Below are 20,735 nucleotides of genomic sequence, written 5' to 3'. Positions count from 1 at the left end.
TTCGGCAAAATGATCGTTGGCTCGATGCGATCAAAAGTTATTGAAAGAATGTTGATATCTCATTTTTCAATAAAGTTATGGACCAATGAAGTTTGTAGGTTTGTGTCCTGAAAGTTCAAAGGCCTATAACTTTTTTTTTTCCAACCCCCATTTTCACCAAATTTTGAGGACATGTTCACATTGAGTCCTAGAACATCCCCAAATTTTCCCAGAATATTTGAACATTAGGGGGCGCTGTGGTGATTCTGTGTATTTTTGGCAATTTCCTTCAATTTTTGCATTTACAAACGAACGAACTCCTCCGAGAGTTTAAATCCGATCCATTTAAAAATTTGGCAACTGGTTCCTGACACCCTTGGGGTCAAAAGTTATTAAAATCAAGAGTTTTCATAAAACCACCTGGGCGTGAGCTTGCGTGCAGTTTGGACAATTTTGGAAGATTTTTTTCCAAAATGTAAAATGGTATAACTCCAAGGAACATTGATATTTCTGGCTATAAATGTATATTCATGATGCTTGTGTAGGCCTTTAAGTAATGCCATGCAGTGATTTTCGAAAAAGTATAGCGCCACCTATTGGCTTAGGTCAATGCAAAGTTTGTACATTTACATGTCCATTTCCCAGCCCTTTAATCTGATCAACTTCAAATCTGGGAATATAAGACGTAAGACTGTGACGATGGCTCACAGTGAGAATTGGGAGTTTTGGACCAACTTTGTGGCTGTGACGTCGCCATATTCGCATGAAAGTTCAAGCACATCTTCTGAGCCTCGGCACACTCCAAAACTCTTGAAAACCTCTGTGAGTATCCTACGTGATGACCTTTACAGACCTGATGTGCAGTTTTGGATCAAAAGTGAAAAATTGCCTCCATTGCGCCCCCTGGAAGATTTTGACGAAGCCCCGCCCGCACCCTGTTTGACCGACAAGTCCGCTGATTTTTTACCAAATGTATTAAAGGGAGACTTAAAAAAGTCTCTGAGGAATTTTCTCTAAAACAAACAGGAAGGCAGTTATAATTTTTTTAGTGTGAATATTACCTGAATTTTTGGCGGAGAGTGACCAATCCTATTTCAGTGAGTTTTCGAATTCTCAAAGCCATCAGAGGGTTTAGCTCTCCTGTTAAGAGACCGCCCCCCGATCCTATGGTCGTGAGATCGAGTCCCGACGAAATCATACTTTTTTTTTTGTTACTTCTTTTTTTAAACGCGTGTCCGGCTGATCTAACGGACAAAATGATTCAGGTAACTCTCCTTGCTGAGGTTTTTAAATAACTGTACACTTAGAGCAGCTGTGTCACACTCGTTTCAGCCACATACGGCTGCTGGGCACAGCTGCCGTATGTGTGGAGCTGGAGGGGGAGACGTGAGTGACCTGGCGTTTGCCAGCTCTAACGTAATGTATTTCTGTTCAAAGTAACCGCTATTCATGTTTTGCACTTTGTACATCGCCCTTTCTTAATTAATTAGACTCCTGATGTGACTTCAATTGTGTCAATGCTGCAAAATATAGTCCCCAAAGATCGCACTCTCCGCCATTTTGTATTGCGTAATCACAGTGAGCTGGTGGCTCCGTTGGGAAGCAACATACGGGTGGAGATGCAAACACGTTTTGTGATATTACGGGTTACTGTTAAGCAGTGGCGGCTGGTGATGGAAAAAGTAGGGGGGGCTGAGGGAGATTTCTGCCGTTTATTTATTACATTAACACCAAAGTAACGACTTAAAAACAAATAGCATCTAATGTAATTATTAAACTATGAATTTAGAATGTCCTTGTAGATTTCAAATATTGTTCTTTCAAAGACAAGGTCATACCAAGTCATACACATCATATTAGGAAACCAAGTCATACAAGGTGAACTTATAATTGCTGTAATTTGCGTCAATATTCAATATACACAAAGAGGCAAATAGTCGCTGTTATTACATGGAGTAACCACTAGATGAAGAAGACTGTGCATTACCAATTGTAATGGTGAGCAAGTCAATAAAAATTATTTACATTGTCTCCAGTGTTCACATAAATCGTACAGCAAACCACCTCTAAGACAGACACACAAAAAAAACATAAAACTCCTCCAGAGACACAACAGCATCTCCTCTGCTCCTCCAGGGACACAACAGCATCTCCTCTGCACCTCCAGGGACACAACAGCATCTCCTCTGCTCCTCCAGAGACACAACAGCATCTCCTCTGCTCCTCCAGGGACACAACAGCATCTCTGGAGGAGCAGAGGAGATGCTGAGTGCCTGGAGGAGCAGAGGAGATGCTGAGTGCTTGGAGGAGCAGATAAGATGCTGAGTGCTTGGAGGAGCAGATGAGATGGTGAGTGCTTGGAGTAGCAGATGAGATGAAATGTTTCATGTCCTGAACACCGTTTTCACACCAGACTCGATCGGTCGCTGCGGTTTTAAAAAGCAAACAAGGGAAGCAAAACAGCGAGTTAGTTACTCCACAGCCGGTTAGCCACGGCTTCCTAGTGTACCATGTCCGCGAAAAGCCTCTAGTGTACGACGCTTCCTTGTCTTTCACCTGCTGTCTGATGTTAATTTGTGGCTGGTCCGGTCCCATTTCTTTTATTTTTTGTTTTTCAGCCAGTGGTCTTCTTTCAAACGGAGTTTGAAGAAGAGATTGCACGGTCAATATGGTGTGGAAATGTCTCATGTAGTTGGTCAATTGGAACTATATTAGGCAGTAATAACAGCTATGGTTTTTATCTTAAAACAAAAAAGGATAACTCTGTTGGACAACTACTCAATTGTCTTGACGACATATAGGCCTGGATGGCTTGGAACTTTTTTAATTTTAATGACTTGGGTCAATGCAAAGTTTCTACATGGCTTAACTGATTCAAACTGAACTTACCGATATATTAAGCCCTGGAGGAAGAGTGTATCTTAGTCAATGTATTATTAATTATTTCATTCAGCAAAGCTCTCTTCAGGAAGACAGCCACTTCGTCATCCAGCGGGTTTGGTTAAAAAGTTAACATATCTTGATGGAGCAAAAGAGGTGGGGTTAGCTGTCGTCCTTCTACCTCGACTAAACCAAGGTGTGAATTAACCTTGATTGAGACTGCGTCTATAAGATATACAGGACAAGAAAAATGCACTGGATGTAAACTGTACGTGTGTTGAATCAATTATACGGACGCAAACTGGAGAACGAGACGAGCGTTTGCTGTGATTCTTGCGCTTCAGACTCTACCTTTATTTTACAGGAATGCATCTTTTTGTTATCGTGGTCATCGTGCCCGAGACCCGTAATCATTACTCTGCAGGTCTTTTGCAGCGGGGCAACAGCCCGGCGTCGGTGGATTCCGTTCGCGAGGCCGCAGATTCGGGTTTGAATGGCAGCCCCGAGAATGATTTGTTTAGTCTCTTTAGTCTTTTTTGACCCGCGAGCCCGGCCGACCGCCGCCCCACCCCGACGTGCGAGAATAGGCGAAGGCCCGTTCATCGCTGCTTGCAGCTTTAATTTTTTTCTTCTTTTTTTAAACGTGTGTCCGGCTGATCTAACGGACAAAATGAATTAGTTTACTCTCCTTGCTGAGGTTATTAAATAACTGTACACGTTAGAGCAGCTGTGTCACACTCGTTTCAGCCACATACGGCTGCTGGGCACAGCTGCCGTATGTGTGGAGCTGGAGGGAGGAGCTGGCGTTGCAGCCCGGTACGGTCTGGACGGTGCAGCCGTTCGCCAGCGTGTCGCGAGTTTGACACATCTAACCTAGAAAAATAACACGGACAGTTCAATATATTTACATCTGAATTTAAATACACGTATTCTGCCACATACGGGTGGAGATGCAAACACGTTTTGGGATTTTACTAGATGTTACGGGGAACTGTTACGTTAAAGAACTCAATTACCCAGCAGTCTTTGTTGACGGACATGCGCAGAGTAGAGGGCGGCTCGTAGTGTCGCGTGAGTTAATGCTGTTATCGCGAGAGGTCGCCATTGGAGCCTCTGCGTTGAACAGCTGCAGGTCCAGTTGTATGCAGTCCGTATTTTATATTTTAAACTGCTTACTACACACCTATGCTTACACCCAAACGGACTAAACCAAGTGGAGATGCTTTGGACGGTGAGTGATGACTTTTTCCTTGTGCGTTCTCCAGTCTTACCCACTTAAATAGCGGGGATACTGCGGGGAACGTGGTAACAATGGCTCGTTTCTAACAGCTGTTTGAGGGAGAACGGTATTAGTATTTGCTATGGACTTAATTGCCAACATTAAGAGCCTGTCATATGAGGCCAGACGTGAGTCGTGTTCTACATTCAAGAGGGTTTTTATTTAGCACAGCCCAAAGCAACCTAAATTCGATGACCTCATAACGACCAGCATACGTCTTTTAGCTAAGCTAACTACGGTAGCTTCACAGGGATAAAAGACCCCTCTTCACGCTATCAGCGCCACTTTGTTTACGTTTCCGTGTGCCCTAAATAACTTTCTATAATCGGCCCGCAGCCTGCAGCAGGGCGCAGCTAAATGACACGTAATGTATTGTGCGTCTTCAATGCTTTTCAATATGTTATATATTTATTGCCTTCACAATGAGCATGAATCTAACATTAAATGATATGATTAATATGCCCCTCATTCCAAAGAAATAATATACACACGTCAAGCTCATTATGGAGTTGAAACAACAAATTACTAAACTGTAAACAGTTAATATAAGAGAAAAAAATATTGTAATCAAGATAAATGTTTTCAAAACGTGTGATTAACTAGTCAATTGTCTATAATCTGTTGACAGCCATAATCGTATTCTGATAATACACGTTGGTGCTCAAATATTTTCAGATGGCCCGTGCAAAGTCATGCCACCAGTCTGAGGACATCACTGGGAATGGCACATGGGACACGTGGCTTTCAACTCCAGCGAGGTGGGAAAGCATTTCTTTATGTATATTTTGTTCTGTCTGCATAATTGTAAAAGACTTCTTCCCGCATTCGTACAACAGCATTCCATATCGTGTGACTGTCGATGGATGTAATAATTTGGCCTTCTTTTTTTCTTCCACCACACGGCACAGGTGGGCTTCACCGCGGGCAATCGTGGCAAAGACCCAAGTCGACTGGACCACAGCGGAAAATGATCCTTCCAGAGAAGAAGTTATTTACTTCTACAACGAATGGAAGAGTTACAACTTCCAGATGACAGCTCGCCGCTCATCCTTCTGGGCAACTTGAACATCCGACAGAACTTATGTGACCTACTGCGTTTATTTTCTCCTTTAGCTCTCACTAACTCTAACTTGCCCCAGCACCTGTTGTGATTTATTCTAGCGCTTCCACAATTGAATTTTGCTTGGTATTTTATCTAACTTGCCCCAGCACCTGTTGTGATTAATTCTCTCTCACGGTGTCAAGTGTGTACCTTGATCTTTTTTTTGCTCATTGCAGCCCTTCTCTGCAAGGAGTGCTAACAATGCATGGTGCTGTTCATTAAGCAACTGGGTAAAGAGCTTGTAATGCCACATATGAAAAAGCTCATAAGCTCATTTATAATAAAATAATATATATAATCTTGCCTTGACTGAATGGGGGCGATCAAAGTTATTTTGGTGACGTTTTGATCATTGATTCACAACAAGTCCTGTGTTGTATAGGTTTGCTTGATGCTTTGGAATCTGTAGACCTGGATTTGTTATCAACCTGAATTGACAATCCATTGACAACATTGCTGGAATCTCCTCTCCCTTAAGACTGCAATATTACTTTTAGCTGAAAGTACATGGCTCCACTGATTCAATTTGAATTCACCAATATATAATGCCCCGGGGGAGAAGCGGATCTTACTAAATGTATTCATTAATTCATTAAGCAAAGCTCTCTTCAGGAAGACAGCCACGTCGTCATCCAGCGGGTTTGGTTAAAAAGTTTACATATCTTGATGGAGCAAAAGAGGTGGGGTTAGCTGTCGTCATTGTACCTCGACTAATCCAAGGTGATCCTACGTTTCAATATTGCATCAAGCTAAAGAATCAAACAATAACATTTAAGATCCAACAGCTAACCGTTACGCGCTCTCCACTTCTTACAGAGCACTTCAAACATGGTCATGTTATCGCCTGAAGCCACACACTGAATCCACAGCTCCCGTGTTTTACAGAGACTCAAACGGGTGTGACTTGACTGTATGAAAACGTGATCTTCAATAAACGAATGACTTTCCGTACGACAAGGTCTGTGACAACTGGCTGATCGAGGGTCGTCACATGTAGGGGCCCGGTTCACGCGACGCCCCAGGTCGACCTTCTGATTTCCCGTCCGTGTTCCTCCTTTTTTTAAACGCGTGTCCGGCTGATCTAACGGACAAAATGATTCAGGTAACTCTCCTTGCTGAGGTTTTTAAATAACTGTACACTTAGAGCAGGGGTGTTAAACTATTTTCAGGTTGGGGCCAGAAACTGCTCCGTGGCACATGAACAGAATGACACAGCTGACTGACTGATATAAATAGCGGAGCCACAGACGCGCTCGTAGTCTTGCGTCAGTTCATGCTGTTATCGCGAGAGTACGCCAGCTCTAACGTAATGTATTTCTGTTCAAAGTAACCACTATCCAGGTCTTGCACTTTGTACATCGTCCCAAGTTATTTAATTACACTACTGATGTGACTTAAATTGTGTTTATTGAAGAATGCTGCAAAATATTGATCCCTCTGCCCTGACGCAATGTGGGTCAATCGCCTTTTTTTTAGGTCACTTTTCGATTTCGCAATCACAAGTCAGCACGTAGCTCCGTTGCTTATTCACAGGACTTTCAATATTTTGACCCGGGTTCGCTTCCCGTTAGAGCCATCGTTTTTTTTCTTCTTTTTAACTGCGAGCCCGGCCGACCGCCGCCCCACCCCAACGTGCGAGAAGTGGCGAAGGCCCGTTCATCGCTGCTTGCAGCTTTAATTAGGGCCTGAGCCGACTGCAAGTCGGGCGAAAGCCCTATTGAAATTGCAAGAATTCATTAGGGCCTGAGCCGACTGAAAGTCGGGCGAAAGCCCTATTGAAATTGCAAGAATTATTATTATTATTATTTCGCCACTTCGAACGCACTTTTGGGGACTTCATCATGTTCAAAAACTCTTGAATTTTTGCACGCGCATCAGAAGTGCGCAAAATTGACGTATGATTGGGGTCCCGCAATTAGAGGAGAAAAAAAAGAACTCTCTAGCGCCCCCCAAAGTGGCCGCAATGTTAATTGATTTTTTTACTTTTACCGATCGACCTGGAACCTTTTCACACAGGTGCTCTTGGATGTGCTGTACACAAAAAAAATTATGGTATGCAAATGCGCCTACCGTTTTATGGCCGCCATTTTGAATTTTGTGAAAAACACGTTTTTGCGAACTCCTCCCAGACGCTTGATCCGATTCTTACGAAATCTTCGGCAAAATGATCGTTGGCTCGATGCGATCAAAAGTTATTGAAAGAATGTTGATATCTCATTTTTCAATAAAGTTATGGACCAATGAAGTTTGTAGGTTTGTGTCCTGAAAGTTCTAAGTCCTATAACTTTTTTTTTTCCAACCCCCATTTTCACCAAATTTTGAGGACATGTTCACAATGAGTCCTAGAACATCCCCAAATTTTCCCAGAATATTTGAACATTAGGGGGCGCTGTAGTGATTCTGTGTATTTTTGGCCATTTCCTTCAATTTTTGCATTTACAAACGAACGAACTCCTCCGAGAGTTTAAATCCGATCCATTTAAAAATCTGGCAACTGGTTCCTGACACCCTTGGGGTCAAAAGTTATTAAAATCAAGAGTTTTCATAAAACTACCTGGCCGTGAGCTTGCGTGCAGTTTGGACAATTTTGGACGATTTTTTTCCAAAATGTAAAATGGTATAACTCCAAGGAACATTGATATTTCTGGCTATAAATGTATATTCATGATGCTTGTGTAAGCCTTTAAGTAATGCCATGCAGTGATTTTCGAAAAAGTATAGCGCCACCTATTGGCTTAGGTCAATGCAAAGTTTGTACATTTACATGTCCATTTCCCAGCCCTTTAATCTGATCAACTTCAAATCTGGGAATATAAGACGTAAGACTGTGACGATGGCTCACAGTGAGAATTGGGAGTTTTGGACCAACTTTGTGGCTGTGACGTCGCCATATTCGCATGAAAGTTCAAGCACATCTTCTGAGCCTCGGCACACTCCAAAACTCTTGAAAACCTCTGTGAGTATCCTACGTGATGACCTTTACAGACCTGATGTGCAGTTTTGGATCAAAAGTGAAAAATTGCCTCCATTGCGCCCCCTGGAAGATTTTGACGAAGCCCCGCCCGCACCCTGTTTGACCGACAAGTCCGCTGATTTTTTACCAAATGTATTAAAGGGAGACTTAAAAAAGTCTCTGAGGAATTTTCTCTAAAACAAACAGGAAGGCAGTTATAATTTTTTTAGTGTGAATATTACCTGAATTTTTGGCGGAGAGTGACCAATCCTATTTGAGTGAGTTTTCGAATTCTCAAAGCCATCAGAGGGTTTAGCTCTCCTGGTAAGAGACCGCCCCCCGATCCTATGGTCGTGAGATCGAGTCCCGACGAAATCATACTTTTTTTTTTGTTACTTCTTTTTTTAAACGCGTGTCCGGCTGATCTAACGGACAAAATGATTCAGGTAACTCTCCTTGCTGAGGTTAAATAACTGTACACGTTAGAGCAGCTGTGTCACACTCGTTTCAGCCACATACGGCTGGCACAGCTGCCGTATGTGGAGCTGCTGGGAGACGTCAGTGAGCTGGCGTTTGCAGTCGGGTGGCGGACTGGTCTTTATTCAGTTCTTGCACTTTGTACATCGCCCCAACATAATTAATTAGACTCCTGATGTGACTTAAATTGTGTTTATTGAACAATGCTTCAAAATATTGTCTCCACAGATTGACCTCCCTGCCCTGACGCAATGTGTGTGAATCTTCTTTTTTTAGGTCACTTTTCGATTTCGTAATCACGGCTCGACACGTAGCTCCGTTGGTTAGACACAGGACTTTCAATATTTTGATCCGGGTTCGCTTCCCGTTAGAGCCATAGTGTTTTTTTTCTTCTTCTTTTTAACTGCGTGTTCAGCTGAACTAACGAACAAAGGGATTTAGTTTACTTTCCTTGGTGAGGTGAATGTAATTCGTGTCGTTTGTATCATATCTTCATGAACTTGTTTATTTGTTGTGTGGTTTGTGCACAGACATATTTGTTTCGTTTTTTGGGTAGGAACTAATTTTACGTGGTTAGTTTCGGGGGGGACATGTTTTACGCGGACACATGTCACAGATCCACCATGTGTGTGAAGTCCTAATTTACGGTAAAACTCAGCAACGGGATCATCATTTTAAGGTAGCTTTCACAGTAGTAATAGTTCCTGAAGTAAAGTGTTCTCATTCCCTCTTGGATGTGTGCAGCCATTTAGGTACGTTTTGTTTAAGGGCTTGTTATATCTGTTCGACGGCACGGAGAGCTAACTGGGGTAGCGAGAGAAGCTAGCGGCTGCCGGATGGAGCAGCCAGTCAGCCAGCTTGCTAACTACACACCGAGGCTTAAATCCAAACGGACTAAACCAAGTGGAAACGCTTTGGTAGGTGAGTGATGACTTTTTCCTTGTGCGTTCTTCAGTCTTACCCACTTAAATAGCGGGGATACTGTAAACATGCTAACAGCTGCTTAAGGGACGTCCCGTCACAAACATCTCTTTTTTTCCGCGTCTCCGGCTGATCTAACGAACAAAGTGGTTCAGATTACTCTATTTGCTGAGGTTATTGACTTAAATAACTACACTTTAGAGCAGATTTGTCACACTAATTTGAGTTTACTGCCGGCTGTGGCTGCTGTGCACTATTTAGCACAGCCCAGGGCAGCCTATGCTATGCTTGAAGAACATCAACTAGCATACGTATTTTGTTCCTGTAAAGCTAACTACGGTAGCTTCACGGGAATAAAAGACCCCTCTTCACGCTATTAGCGCCACTTTGTTTACGTTTCCGTGTGCCCTAAATAACTTGGCCCGATTGAATCACTTTATTTACACACTACTACTCGCAGCAGCTAACTAACTACTTTGTTGTTTAAAAGCGTCAGCTAAATGACACGTAATGTAATGTGCGTCTTCAATGCTTTTCAATATGTTATATATTCATTTCCTTCACAATGAGCATGAATCTAACATTAAATGATATGATTAATATGCCCCTCATTCCAATGAAATAATATACACACGTCAAGCTCATTATGGAGTTGAAACAACAAATTACTAAACTGTAAACAGTTAATATAAGAGAAAAAAATATTGTAATCAAGATAAATGTTTTTCAAAATGTGTGATTAACTAGTTAATTGTCTATAATCTGTTGACAGCCCTAATCGTATTCTGATAATACACCAAATACTACTGTAACTCTCTGCTGGCAGGTCTCCCTGCTGCCGCCATTCGACCACTGCAGCTCATCCAGAATGCAGCAGCTCGACTGGTCTTCAACCTTCTGAAATACTCCCACACCACACCGCTTCTCCCTTCACTTCATTGGTTACCAGTGGCTGCCCGCATCCAGTTCAAAGCATTGGTACTGACGGACCACGCTGTGAATGGATCGGGACCAGTCTACATCCGGGACATGGTGAAACCCTGCATCCCAACCCACGCACTCCGATCTGCATCTGGCAAGCTGCTTGTTCCTCCCTCACTGAGAGAAAAGCACTCGACGAGATGGCGACTCTTTGCTGTCCTGCTCCCAGATGGTGGAATGAGCTCTCTGATGACATCAGGACCGCAGAGAGCCTCTACATCTTCCGTCGAAAACTCAAGACACACCTTTTTAGACTCTACCTTGACTAAAACACTAGCAAACCGTAGCACTAACAAATGGTAGCACTTAAATTGTACTTATAATGCCACTTATCTTTAACATGTTTTGGGCGGTGATTTATTCAGTCATGTTTAGTCATATTTTGTTTTTTTTACTTGTCAATATGGTTTGGTACATGCCGAGTTAATCAATACACATTCTAAAGTGCAACGTCCATATGTGAATAAGAGTTGTATACGTTTATCATAGTCAACATGGTGTGGAAATATCCCTTATGTAGTTGGTCAATGGGAACTATAGTAGGCAGAAATAACAGCTAAGGTAATTACAGGTGGATATTTCTGGGAATTAACCTTGATTGAGACTGCATCTATGATATCTAAGATATACAGGACAAGAAAAATGCACTGGATGTGTATATGTGTTGAATCAATTATACAGACGCAAACTGGAGAACGAGACAAGTGTTGCTGTGATACGTATTGTGGTCATCGTGCCCGAGACCCGTAACAATTACTCCGCAGGTCTTTTGCAGCGGGGCAACAGCCCGGCGTCGGTGGATTCCGTTCGCGAGGCCGCAGATTCAGGTTTGAATGGAAGCCCCGAGAGTGATTTGTTTAGTCTCTTTAGTCTTTTTTGACCCGCGAGCCCGGCCGACCGCCGCCCCACCCCGACGTGCGAGAATAGGCGAAGGCCCGTTCATCGCTGCTTGCAGCTTTAATTAGGGCCTGAGCCGACTGCAAGTCGGGCGAAAGCCCTATTGAAATTGCAAGAATTTTTCTTTTTCTTATTATTTCGCCACTTCGAACGCACTTTTGGGGACTTTATCATGTTCAAAAACTCTTGAATTTTTGCACGCGCATCAGAAGTGCGCAAAATTGACGTATGATTCGGGTCCCGCAATTAGAGGAGAGAAAAAAGAACTCTCTAGCGCCCCCCAAAGTGGCCGCAATGTTAATTTTTTTTTTTACTTTTACCGATCGACTTGGAACCTTTTCACACAGGTTCTCTTGGATGTGCTGTACACAAAAAAAATTATGGTATGCAAATGCGCCTACCGTTTTATGGCCGCCATTTTGAATTTTGTGAAAAACACGTTTTTGCGAACTCCTCCCAGACGCTTGGTCCGATTCTTACGAAATCTTCGGCAAAATGATCGTTGGCTCGATGCGATCAAAAGTTATTGAAAGAATGTTGATATCTCATTTTTCAATAAAGTTATGGACCAATGAAGTTTGTAGGTTTGTGTCCTGAAAGTTCAAAGGCCTATAACTTTTTTTTTTTCTAACCGTCATTTTCACCAAATTTTGAGGACATGTTCACAATGAGTCCTAGAACATCCCCAAATTTTCCCAGAATATTTGAACATTAGGGGGCGCTGTGGTGATTCTGTGTATTTTTGGCCATTTCCTTCAATTTTTGCATTTACAAACGAACGAACTCCTCCGAGAGTTTAAATCCGATCCATTTCAAAATTTGGCAACTGGTTCCTGACAGCCTTGGGGTCAAAAGTTATTAAAATCAAGAGTTTTCATAAAACCACCTGGGCGTGAGCTTGCGTGCAGTTTGGACAATTTTGGACGATTTTTTTCCAAAATGTAAAATGGTATAACTCCAAGGAACATTGATATTTCTGGCTATAAATGTATATTCATGATGCTTGTGTAGGCCTTTAAGTAATGCCATGCAGTGATTTTCGAAAAAGTATAGCGCCACCTATTGGCTTAGGTCAATGCAAAGTTTGTACATTTACATGTCCATTTCCCAGCCCTTTAATCTGATCAACTTCAAATCTGGGAATATAAGACGTAAGACTGTGACGATGGCTCACAGTGAGAATTGGGAGTTTTGGACCAACTTTGTGGCTGTGACGTCGCCATATTCGCATGAAAGTTCAAGCACATCTTCTGAGCCTCGGCACACTCCAAAACTCTTGAAAACCTCTGTGAGTATCCTACGTGATGACCTTTACAGACCTGATGTGCAGTTTTGGATCAAAAGTGAAAAATTGCCTCCATTGCGCCCCCTGGAAGATTTTGACGAAGCCCCGCCCGCACCCTGTTTGACCGACAAGTCCGCTGATTTTTTACCAAATGTATTAAAGGGAGACTTAAAAAAGTCTCTGAGGAATTTTCTCTAAAACAAACAGGAAGGCAGTTATAATTTTTTTAGTGTGAATATTTCCTGTATTTTTGGCGGAGAGTGACCGATCCTATTTCAGTGAGTTTTCGAATTCTCAAACCCATCAGAAGGTTTAGCTCTCCTGGTAAGAAACCGCCCCCCCGATCCTATGGTCGTGAGATCGTGTCCCGGCGAAATCAATTTTTTTTTTTTCCTCCTCTTTTTAAACGCGTGTCTTCTGATCTAACGAACAAAATGATTCAGTTTACTCTCCTTGCTGAGGTTATGGACTTTGTACACTTAAGAGCAGGTATGTCAAACTCGTTTCAGTTTAAGGCCAGAAACTGCTCCGTGGCCGCGCATACAGCTGACAGAAGAAGGTAAGGCTGATGCAGGACAGCTGGCTCACGGCGCAGCCGTTTGGCAGCGTGTCGCGGGTTTGACATATCTAACCTAGACAAATAACACGGACAGTTCAATATATTTACATCTGGATTTAAATACACGTATTCTGCAACATACGGGTGGAGATGCAAACACGTTTGGTGATGTAAATAGATGTTACGGGGAAATTTTAAGTTAAAGAACTTCATCACCCAGAATTCCCTATTCTTGGTTGACGGACATGCGCAGACTACGTGCGCACAGCCGCGCACGTAGTCTGCGCATGTTCCGGTTTTGTGTTGAACAGGCAAAGTATCACCGCTCCGTATTTTAAACTGCTAACTACACACCTATACTTCAGGAACTATTACTACTATGTGGATGTAAGCAAAGTGTTCTCATTCCCTCTTGGATGTGTGCAGCCAGTGAGGTACGTTTTGTTTAAGGGCTTGTTATATCTGCTCGACGGCACGGACAGCTAACTGGGATAGCGAGTGGAGCTAGCGGCTGCCGGATGGAGCAGCCAGTCAGCCAGCTTGCTAACTACACACCGGTGCTTACGTCCACATGTACTCAACGAAGTGGAAACGCCTTTGACGGTGAGTGATTACGTTTTCCTTGTGCGTTCTCCAGTCTCACCCAGCATACGTCTTTTAGCTAAGCTAACTACGGTAGCTTTACAGCGTCAAAAGACACCTCTTCACGCTATTAACGCCACTTTGTTTACGTTTCCGTGTGCCCTAAATAACTTGGCCCGATTGAATCACTTTATTTACACACTGAGTAGAACCGTGCTCGCAGCAGCTAACTAACTACTTTGTTGTTTAAAAGCGTCAGCTAAATGACACGTAATGTAATGTGCGTCTTCAATGCTTTTCAATATGTTATATATTCATTTCCTTCACAATGAGCATGAATCTAACATTAAATGATATGATTCATATGCCCCTCATTCCAATGAAATAATATACACACGTCAAGCTCATTATGGAGTTGAAACAACAAATTACTAAACTGTAAACAGTTAATATAAGAGAAAAAAATATTGTAATCAAGATAAATGTTTTTCAAAATGTGTGATTAACTAGTTAATTGTCTATAATCTGTTGACAGCCCTAATCGTATTCTGATAATACACCAAATACTACTGTAACTCTCTGCTGGCAGGTCTCCCTGCTGCCGCCATTCGACCACTGCAGCTCATCCAGAATGCAGCAGCTCGACTGGTCTTCAACCTTCCAAAATACTCCCACACCACTTCTCCGCTCTCTTCTTTGGATACGAGTGGCTGCCCGCATGCAGTTCAAAGCATTGGTACTGACGGACCACGCTGTGAATGGATCGGGAGCAGTCTACATCCGGGACATGGTGAAACCCTGCATCCCAACCCACGCACTCCGATCTGCATCTGGCAAGCTGCTTGTTCCTCCCTCACTGAGAGAAAAGCACTCGACGAGATGGCGACTCTTTGCTGTCCTGCTCCCAGATGGTGGAATGAGCTCTCTGATGACATCAGGACCGCAGAGAGCCTCTACATCTTCCGTCGAAAACTCAAGACACACCTTTTTAGACTCTACCTTGACTAAAACACTAGCAAACCGTAGCACTAACAAATGGTAGCACTTAAATTGTACTTATAATGCCACTTATCTTTAACATGTTTTGGGCGGTGATTTATTCAGTCATGTTTAGTCATATTTTGTTTTTTTTACTTGTCAATATGGTTTGGTACATGCCGAGTTAATCAATACACATTCTAAAGTGCAACGTCCATATGTGAATAAGAGTTGTATACGTTTATCATAGTCAACATGGTGTGGAAATATCCCTTATGTAGTTGGTCAATAGGAACTATAGTAGGCAGAAATAACAGCTAAGGTAATTACAGGTGGATATTTCTGGGAATTAACCTTGATTGAGACTGCATCTATGATATCTAAGATATACAGGACAAGAAAAATGCACTGGATGTGTATATGTGTTGAATCAATTATACAGACGCAAACTGGAGAACGAGACAAGTGTTGCTGTGATACTTATTGTGGTCATCGTGCCCGAGACCCGTAACAATTACTCCGCAGGTCTTTTGCAGCGGGGCAACAGCCCGGCGTCGGTGGATTCCGTTCGCGAGGCCGCAGATTCAGGTTTGAATGGAAGCCCCGAGAGTGATTTGTTTAGTCTCTTTAGTCTTTTTTGACCCGCGAGCCCGGCCGACCGCCGCCCCACCCCGACGTGCGAGAATAGGCGAAGGCCCGTTCATCGCTGCTTGCAGCTTTAATTAGGGCCTGAGCCGACTGCAAGTCGGGCGAAAGCCCTATTGAAATTGCAAGAATTATTATTTTTCTTCGTTATTATTTCGCCACTTCGAACGCACTTTTGGGGACTTTATCATGTTCAAAAACTCTTGAATTTTTGCACGCGCATCAGAAGTGCGCAAAATTGACGTATGATTCGGGTCCCGCAATTAGAGGAGAGAAAAAAGAACTCTCTAGCGCCCCCCAAAGTGGCCGCAATGTTAATTTTTTTTTTTACTTTTACCGATCGACTTGGAACCTTTTCACACAGGTTCTCTTGGATGTGCTGTACACAAAAAAAATTATGGTATGCAAATGCGCCTACCGTTTTATGGCCGCCATTTTGAATTTTGTGAAAAACACGTTTTTGCGAACTCCTCCCAGACGCTTGGTCCGATTCTTACGAAATCTTCGGCAAAATGATCGTTGGCTCGATGCGATCAAAAGTTATTGAAAGAATGTTGATATCTCATTTTTCAATAAAGTTATGGACCAATGAAGTTTATAGGTTTGTGTCCTGAAAATTCAAAGGCCTATAACTTTTTTTTTTTCTAACCGTCATTTTCACCAAATTTTGAGGACATGTTCACAATGAGTCCTAGAACATCCCCAAATTTTCCCAGAATATTTGAACATTAGGGGGCGCTGTGGTGATTCTGTGTATTTTTGGCCATTTCCTTCAATTTTTGCATTTACAAATGAACGAACTCCTCCGAGAGTTTAAATCCGATCCATTTCAAAATCTGGCAACTGGTTCCTGACACCCTTGGGGTCAAAAGTTATTAAAATCAAGAGTTTTCATAAAACTACCTGGGCGTGAGCTTGCGTGCAGTTTGGACAATTTTGGAAGATTTTTTTCCAAAATGTAAAATGGTATAACTCCAAGGAACATTGATATTTCTGGCTAGAAATGTATATTCATGATGCTTGTGTAGGCCTTTAAGTAATGCCATGCAGTGATTTTCGAAAAAGTATAGCGCCACCTATTGGCTTAGGTCAATGCAAAGTTTCTACATTTACATGTCCATTTCCTAGCCCTTTAATCTGATCAACTTCAAATCTGGGAATATAAGACGTAAGACTGTGACGATGGCTCACAGTGAGAATTGGGAGTTTTGGACCAACTTTGTGGCTGTGACGTCGCCATATTCGCATGAAAGTTCAAGCACATCTTCTGAGCCTCGGCACACTCCAAAACTCTTGAAAACCTCTGTGAGTATCCTACGTGATGACCTTTACAGACCTGATGTGCAGTTTTGGATCAAAAGTGAACAATTGCCTCCATTGCGCCCCCTGGAAGATTTTGACGAAGCCCCGCCCGCATCCTGTTTGACCGACAAGTCCGCTGATTTTTTACCAAATGTATTAAAGGGAGACTTAAAAAAGTCTCTGAGGAATTTTCTCTAAAACAAACAGGAAGGCAGTTATAATTTTTTTAGTGTGAATATTTCCTGTATTTTTGGCGGAGAGTGACCAATCCTATTTCAGTGAGTTTTCGAATTCTCAAATCCATCTGAAAGAATAGCTCAGTGAGTAAGGTGTTGGCCCCCCGATGCTATGGTCGTGGGATCGACTCCCGACGAAATTATTTTTTTTTCCTCCTCTTTTTAAACGCGTGTCGTCTGATCTAACGAACAAAATGATTCAGTTTACGCTCCTTGCTGATGTGTTTGACTTAAACAACTACACTTAAGAGCAGGTTTGTGAAAATCGTTTCAGTTTAAGGACAGAAGCTGCTCCGTGGCACATGAACAGAATGAAACAGCAGACTGAGGCACTCAGCTGGCGGACCGGGCAGCTGGTTGCGAGTTACGACACATCTAACCTGGACAAATAACACGGACAGTTCAATATATTTACATCTGGATTTAAATAGACGTATTCTGCAACATACGTCATGGTGATGTTACTAGAGAAAATGGTGCGGCCCCTTTAAGAGCTACACGCACGGGCTACGGAGGGGGAGAGCGCATGAGGAAGTTGTGTTGTTGTTGTGATGACGGAGTGGATGTAGCGGCCGGAGAATTGTCTGTACTGTAACTTTGTTACTCAGTGTTAGATTAATAAATCCTCAAAGAAAGTAAAGCGGACTTTTATTCACCAACCCCGGGACGAAGGGAATTAACCCCAAAGTTTACTTAGCCGACAGTACTTTGGCCCTGGAGCAGACAGCAACGCCTCCCCCTGCAAACTCCGACTACGGTCAGAGACGGACCGGCAGGAAAGGTGAACACAAGGCTAACGAAGTTAATTGTCAACATTAATGTGCCTGTCATGGTATGAGGCCAGACGTGAGTTGTGTTCTACATTCAAGAGGGTTTTTATTTAGCACTGAACAATAACAACCAGCATACGTCTTTTAGCTAAGCTAACTACGGTAGCTTCACGGGGATAAAAGACCCCTCTTCACTCTATCAGCGCCACTTTGTTTACGTTTCCGTGTGCCCTAAATAACTTGGCCCGATTGAATCACTTTATTTACACACTTTGAGTAGAACCGTGCTCGCAGCAGCTAACTTAACTACTTTGTTGTTTAACTTCATTGTCTATAATCTCCCCGCAGCGTGCAGCCGGGCGCAGCTAAATGACACGTAATGTATTGTGCGTCTTCAATGCTTTTCAATATGTTATATATTTATTGCCTTCACAATGAGCATGAATCTAACATTAAATGATATGATTAATATGCCCCTCATTCCAAAGAAATAATATACACACGTCAAGCTCATTATGGAGTTGAAACAACAAATTACTAAACTGTAAACAGTTAATATAAGAGAAAAAAATATTGTAATCAAGATAAATGTTTTCAAAACGTGTGATTAACTAGTTAATTGTCTATAATCTGTTGACAGCCATAATCGTATTCTGATAATACACGTTGGTGCTCAAATATTTTCAGATGGCCCGTGCAAAGTCATGCCACCAGTCTGAGGACATCACTGGGAATGGCACATGGGACACGTGGCTTTCAACTCCAGCGAGGTGGGAAAGCATTTCTTTATGTATATTTTGTTCTGTCTGCATAATTGTAAAAGACTTCTTCCCGCATTCGTACAACAGCATTCCATATCGTGTGACTGTCGATGGATGTAATAATTTGGCCTTCTTTTTTTCTTCCACCACACGGCACGGGTGGGCTTAACCGCGGGCAATCGTGGCAAAGACCCAAGTCGACTGGACCACAGCGGAAAATGATCCTTCCAGAGAAGAAGTTATTTACTTCTACAACGAATGGAAGAGTTACAACTTCCAGATGACAGCTCGCCGCTCATCCTTCTGGGCAACTTGAACATCCGACAGAACTTATGTGACCTACTGCGTTTATTTTCTCCTTTAGCTCTCACTAACTCTAACTTGCCCCAGCACCTGTTGTGATTTATTCTAGCGCTTCCACAATTGAATTTTGCTTGGTATTTCATCTAACTTGCCCCAGCACCTGTTGTGATTTATTCTAGCGCTTCCACAATTGAATTTTGCTTGTTATTTTATCTAACTTGCCCCAGCACCTGTTGTGATTAATTCTCTCTCACGGTGTCAAGTGTGTACCTTGATCTTTTTTTTGCTCATTGCAGCCCTTCTCTGCAAGGAGTGCTAACAATGCATGGTGCTGTTCATTAAGCAACTGGGTAAAGAGCTTGTAATGCCACATATGAAAAAGCTCATAAGCTCATTTATAATAAAATAATATATATAATCTTGCCTTGACTGAATGGGGGCGATCAAAGTTATTTTGGTGACGTTTTGATCATTGATTCACAACAAGTCCTGTGTTGTATAGGTTTGCTTGATGCTTTGGAATCTGTAGACCTGGATTTGTTATCAACCTGAATTGACAATCCATTGACAACATTGCTGGAATCTCCTCTCCCTTAAGACTGCAATATTACTTTTAGCTGAAAGTACATGGCTCCACTGATTCAATTTGAATTCACCAATATATAATGCCCCGGGGGAGAAGCGGATCTTACTAAATGTATTCATTAATTCATTAAGCAAAGCTCACTTCAGGAAGACAGCCACGTCGTCATCCAGCGGGTTTGGTTAAAAAGTTTACACATCTTGATGGAGCAAAAGAGGTGGGGTTAGCTGTCGTCATTGTACCTCGACTAATCCAAGGTGATCCTACGTTTCAATATTGCATCAAGCTAAAGAATCAAACAATAACATTTAAGATCCAACAGCTAACCGTTACGCGCTCTCCACTTCTTACAGAGCACTTCAAACATGGTCATGTTATCGCCTGAAGCCACACACTGAATCCACAGCTCCCGTGTTTTACAGAGACTCACGGGTGTGACTTGACTGTATGAAAATGTGATCTTCAATAAACGAATGACTTTCCGTACGACAAGGTCTGTGACAACTGGCTGATCGAGGGTCGTCACATGTAGGGGCCCGGTTCACGCGACGCCCCAGGTCGACCTTCTGATTTCCCGTCCGTGTTCCTCCTTTTTTTAAACGCGTGTCCGGCTGATCTAACGGACAAAATGATTCAGGTAACTCTCCTTGCTGAGGTTTTTAAATAACTGTACACTTAGAGCAGGGGTGTTAAACTATTTTCAGGTTGGGGCCAGAAACTGCTCCGTGGCACATGAACAGAATGACACAGCTGACTGACTGATATAAATAGCGGAGCCACAGACGCGCTCGTAGTCTTGCGTCAGTTCATGCTGTGAGAGTACGCCAGCTCTAACGTAATGTATTTCTGTTCAAAGTAACCACTATCCAGGTCTTGCACTTTGTACATCGTCCCAAGTTATTTAATTACACTACTGATGTGACTTAAATTGTGTTTATTGAAGAATGCTGCAAAATATTGATCCCTCTGCCCTGACGCAATGTGGGTGAATCGCCTTTTTTTTAGGTCACTTTTCGATTTTGCAATCACAAGTCAGCACGTAGCTCCGTTGCTTATTCACAGGACTTTCAATATTTTGACCCGGGTTCGCTTCCCGTTAGAGCCATCGTTTTTTTTCTTCTTTTTAACTGCGAGCCCGGCCGACCGCCGCCCCACCCCAACGTGCGAGAAGTGGCGAAGGCCCGTTCATCGCTGCTTGCAGCTTTAATTATTATTATTTCGCCACTTCGAACGCACTTTTGGGGACTTTATCATGTTCAAAA

The 20,735-nt window shown here is 42.6% G+C and overlaps 2 long non-coding RNA genes across 4 annotated transcripts; both read left to right on the top strand.

Moving 5' to 3' along the window:
* The first annotated feature begins 3,810 nt into the window (after positions 1–3,810).
* Positions 3,811–7,106, top strand: LOC134129087 (uncharacterized). The gene is made up of 3 exons (XR_009956276.1): positions 3,811–4,090; positions 4,814–4,896; positions 5,047–7,106. It is a non-coding gene; the product is annotated as an uncharacterized LOC134129087 (long non-coding RNA).
* Positions 7,107–13,622: 6,516 nt separating this feature from the next.
* Positions 13,623–19,313, top strand: LOC134129094 (uncharacterized). Of its 3 annotated transcripts, XR_009956284.1 has the most exons (4): positions 17,586–17,837; positions 18,175–18,212; positions 18,514–18,596; positions 18,778–19,313. It is a non-coding gene; the product is annotated as an uncharacterized LOC134129094 (long non-coding RNA). The 3 variants fall into 3 exon arrangements; XR_009956285.1 differs by lacking the exons at positions 17,586–17,837; positions 18,175–18,212 and adding an exon at positions 13,623–13,916; XR_009956283.1 differs by lacking the exons at positions 17,586–17,837; positions 18,175–18,212 and having other exon boundaries at positions 18,341–18,596.
* The last annotated feature ends 1,422 nt before the right edge of the window (positions 19,314–20,735 follow it).

Source organism: Pungitius pungitius, chromosome 5 (assembly GCF_949316345.1).
Source record: "Pungitius pungitius chromosome 5, fPunPun2.1, whole genome shotgun sequence".
In the NCBI taxonomy this organism is placed as follows: domain Eukaryota; kingdom Metazoa; phylum Chordata; class Actinopteri; order Perciformes; family Gasterosteidae; genus Pungitius; species Pungitius pungitius.
This window is presented reverse-complemented; position numbering and strand designations above follow the sequence as displayed.